Source organism: Mustela nivalis (assembly GCF_964662115.1).
Source record: "Mustela nivalis genome assembly, chromosome: 6".
Taxonomy (NCBI): Eukaryota; Metazoa; Chordata; class Mammalia; order Carnivora; family Mustelidae; genus Mustela; species Mustela nivalis.
Window position 1 is genome coordinate 100,074,289 of NC_139025.1, and position 4,672 is coordinate 100,078,960.

The following is a 4,672-nucleotide window of genomic DNA, read 5'->3' on the forward strand; positions in this document are numbered from 1 at the left end:
TTCCTGTGCCCGGCTGCCTAGGACTCAGCTGCCAACGCACTGCCCTACCTGGGCTGCCCCTTCCAGGCACTAGAGAGGTTGAAAGTCTCACTTTGCATCACTCTCATCTTAACTTAGTATGTCTCATTCCCTGTAGGCTCTGGGAGGTAAGATGCATGGGACCACTTTTACCTAAGCCCTCCACGGAAGTTCACGGAGCAGGTGGCCATTTAGCTAAGCCTGGAAGGAAGCCAGCAAGCGGCAGGGGTTCATCCTGCAGAACTAGCCCAGACCAAGTTGTTAATGGCTAACAAAAACCTATAGTCCGTGCCTCCCAGAATACATTCTTGACTTTGGGGTGGGGCTTTGAGTGCCTTAGACCAAGGGAACTGATCTAATGTTGGGCATCATGGAAGACTTTAAGATGAGAGCACATCACACAGGTGCCTCTCACCAGGACTCAGCTGGGACCCTCCTCCTCCAGGCCCTCTCCTCAGTTCCCAGAGTGCTTTATACCCTCCCACTATCATCCCCCCAATGGCCTGCCTCCCGTGCTACAGTTGGGAACCCCATGAAGAGAGGCAACTTGGGATTTCCAGCACCAGCACCTACTTCACGATGTTTGAGAAATGGATGAGCGGCTCTACCCAGAGCCCACACCTATGTACAGATCGGTGGTTCTCAGTGTGGCAACTGTGCCCCCAGGGACACTTGGTACAATATCTGGAGGCAATTTTGGCTGGCACATCTGCGGTGTTGGGTAGGGGTGGGTGGGGTAAGAGAGGATGACTGGTGTCCAAAGGCTAAGGATGCGTGCTGTAAACAGCCTCCAGTTCAGAGGGCAGCCTCCACACAAAGGATTCTCCAGCCCCAAATGCCAATAGTGTTAAGGTGGAGAAATCCTGGCATGGGAGAGGGGCAGTGTGTACATACAGGGTACTTCTGGGGTACGGTCACAGGGGCAGTGATAGAGTCCACTGCAGAAATCAAGACCCAAAGTGGGTGAAGTGACTTTCTCTGGGTCATACCACAGGAGAGCAACAGCCCGAAAAGAGAAATGTGTCTTTGGAATCATTCTGCCACCACACCCACGACCCCCCTTTTCTTCAGCCATGTTGCCACATCTCAAAGTCATCCTTGCCCTGCCTCCCTGACACGGTTTACTAAGAACACTTCAGCAGCAGAGGTGAATGTGTCTTGGAAGACACCAGATGGTTTAAATCTCTGAGACTCTGAGCCTTCACAGGCAGCAAGAGTCTGAGTCCTCTTTCCCCAGACCTGCATCTATGGGAACATGCCCACACAAGAAATTTAAGAAAAGTGTAAATGGTGACAAGTAGAGGCAGGCAACAACAAGCTGGTAAGACGACACCTTGGGGTGTTCATTATGCTGGATTTCTAGACAGTTCTGTTGGTTAACGCATTTCCTTCCGGCTTGCGGATCAGTCTGGGTGAATGCAGCAGCCACCTGGTTACACAGTCCAGCTTAAATGCCTCAGTGACACCGGTGACACCCAGTGACACTCGGTGAAGTCCTCTCCAGGTAAGACCCTGATTCATGAATGGCAGAGCGGAGCAGACCCATGACTCTGTGCCCACCGTTCGGGCTGCTGGGGGCCTCCCTCTAACTCTCCCACACCCTCACATGCACGCAGCGTCCCCCCCCAACAAGCTGTTACATACATGCAAGTGAAAGTAATTTACTCAATTATTTCCTGCTGTTAATTAATTAATTCCTGTAATTATTTCCTATAAGGTTTGGGCATGGGGAAAATCATTGCGTCCTCTCTGCATGGAGTTCCTTTTAAGGAGCTACAAACAGCTAGTATGGCCCAGGGAGGGAGTGGCAGAGGGGGTCAGGGAGATGGTTTGGGGCACTGAGCGTCATGAAAACCCAGCCAGGGCTGCAGTTCTATAGAATGAGCCTGACTTTCAGTTTCCTGGTCTGTCAGAGGGGGGCTAACAGCCGTGCTTCCAGCCACCTTCTCTTTCTTCCTTTAACAAACATTCATTAAGGGGATGCCTGGGTGGTTTAGTCAGTTAAGAAGCCAACTCTTGATTGTGGCTCGGTCCTGGGAGAGAGCCCTGTGCTGGGCTCCACGCTCAGTGGGGAGTCTGCTTGAGATTCTCTCTCCATCTCCCTCTGCCGCTCCCCCCCCAAATAAATAAATCTTAAAAAAAAAAAACCAACAACAACACTCACTAAGGTCCTGGTGTGTGCAAACTCTGGGCTAGGCACTGGAAATATAATTGGAAGAGAAAGAAAAGAAGAGGGGTGGGATGGGCCAAGGACAGTGAGATCCATGGAGAGGGTACAAGTTGGGTAAGCTTGAGGTGGGTATGTTATTCAGTTGGGACAGGGCCCACCTGTGAATGCCTGGCCCTCCCCACTGGCCCACAAGACCCATGACCTGTCTCCCCTCCCCCAGCCCCAGTATCCCTCCCCCAGATAGCAACCAAGGCCAGATCCCCACCCCCAAAGGTCCCTGCCCCCTAGGGTGACACCTTCTCCTGGATCTGAGGCATCCTTCACCCCTCACACACCCATCTTTTCCAGTGTCTGCAAGGTCCCCCACTCTCCCTCATGGTTGTTGAGCCTTCTACAGTGTTCTTATTCTGCTAGTTAATTTTCACAGGAATTTGCCTTGGCTCAAAAGCTGAGCTAGGTGACCTCACCCCATCAGGACAGCTATTATCAAAAAGCAGGAAAACAAAGGAGGAGGTGGAGAGACTGGAACCCTCGTGCACCACGGGCAGGACTGTAAAATGGCACGGCCACCATGGAAAACAATACAGCAGTTCTTCAAAAAATTAACCATAGGGGGTGCCTAGGCAGCTCAGTCAGTCAAATGTCTGACTCTTGCCTCCTGCTTTCGGCTCAGGTCATGATCTCGGGGTCATGGGATCGAGCCCCGCATCAGGCCCCGTGCTCAGTGGGGAGTCTGCCTGAGATTCTCCCTCTCCACTCCCCCTGGCCTTCACCCTCTCTAAAATAAATAATTAAATAAAATCTTTAAATAAAAATGAAGTTAAACCTAGATTACCATTTAATCCAACAACTCCACCTCTGGTATATACACAAAAGAAGCAAAAGCGGGGTCTCAAATGGATACGGGTATACACGTGTTCCTAGCAGTATTCATGATAGTGTGAGGTGGAAACCACCCAAACATCCGTCCACGGATCATGGATAAACAGAACGTGGTCTCTATGTACAACGGAACATTGTTCAGCCTTGAAAAGGAATGGAATTCTGACTCCTGCTACAAAACGGATGGACCTCGAAGGCATCATGCTGAATAAAGCCCAATCAGCCAGACATGAAGGGACAAATATAGTAAGATTCCACGTACAGGAAGTACCTAGAATAATCAGATACGCAGATCTGATACATATACAGCAAGCATACTGTTGGATATCAGGAGCTGGGAGAAGGGGAGAACCGGGAGCTACTGCTGAATGGGGACAGAGTTTCAGTTTGGGAAGTTGGAAAGGTTCTGGAGATTGATGCTGGTGATGGTTACACAACGTGTACACTTCGCTGGTTAAAATGATCTGTTTCATGTGTATTTTACCATGATTAAAAATTATCACCTGTATTTAGATTTTAAAAAGAGAAAGAATGAAATCTAAACTGTGAGCTCCTTGGGGCCAGGCCTGTATTGTTTTACTCCTTTGGTTTCTGTTCAGTAATATTAACAAAAGCAGTGGCTGTGTGGAGAGAAGAGGAGGGAAGGAGGGAGCGCATCTCTGGGTCAGTGGTCCACTAGGACCAGAGCTGGGAGCGGCAGTTCTCTGACCCCCATGGCAGGCATCTCCTGCGGGCCCTTCTTCTGGAAGCAGGCACTGTAATCACAAACCCCAGGCTTCCGCATACCTGATTAGGCCTTCCCTGCTCCATTCCTGCAGACCAGAAAGGCCCTGTCACTTGTCACTCCCCTGTGCTCCCATGCTCAGATCACACTGGATGGACAACCTCATTCCCAGTTGTGCATATCCTCACTACCCCTGCCCCTTTGCTCGGGCTGTCTTTCATCTGGGAAGTCCATCCTCATCCTCCAGGCTCACACCCACCATCACACCCACCATCTTCCCCTGAGCTCCTCCAGAGCTCCTGCTCTCCCCTCGGGGCCCCCACGGTGCCCTGCTGCACCTTCCCTCATTCTGCACTGAACACCCGGATCTGCAATTGTAATCGTGGGCGTCTCCAGCTGGAGGGGCAGCTGGATGGTGGGGCACACAGCCCTGATGGGACCTTTCCCCTTCTTCCCACCTTGCTTGCAGAACCTCCCTTTTGTTCAGCTGATCCCCTTCTGCCTGGCCCTGGGAGCGAGGGTGCCTCAGCCCCGGGGAGATGGAGCCTGTTTGATCTACACTCATCACTTACCCCGCTCCCCTCCCCAATGCTGTTGCTGAGGAGTGATCATGTGATCTAATTCCAGCCAAAGAGATGGGAGGGAAAATGGGGGCAGGGGTGAAGCCCCACTCCCACTACCCCCTCAATATGCCATTCTAGGCCAGTTTCCAGCTCTCCCAGCCCCCATCTTCTCATCTATGAAATGGGGATGTTAAGAACAGTAAGAGGAGCATCCTCCTTGGATCCTGGTGAAGGTGATAAGAGGCTAAGGTCCAGAACTGTCTCCCTGCCTCACACACAGCAAATAGTGGGAGCTGTCCTGACTGGTCAGCGGCT

The 4,672-nt window shown here is 51.4% G+C and overlaps 1 long non-coding RNA gene across 1 annotated transcript; it reads left to right on the forward strand.

Moving 5' to 3' along the window:
- Positions 1-1,275: 1,275 nt before the first annotated feature.
- LOC309867913 lies at positions 1,276-3,013 on the forward strand. The gene is made up of 3 exons (XR_014313397.1): positions 1,276-1,522; positions 2,187-2,313; positions 2,537-3,013. It is a non-coding gene; the product is annotated as an uncharacterized lncRNA (long non-coding RNA).
- The last annotated feature ends 1,659 nt before the right edge of the window (positions 3,014-4,672 follow it).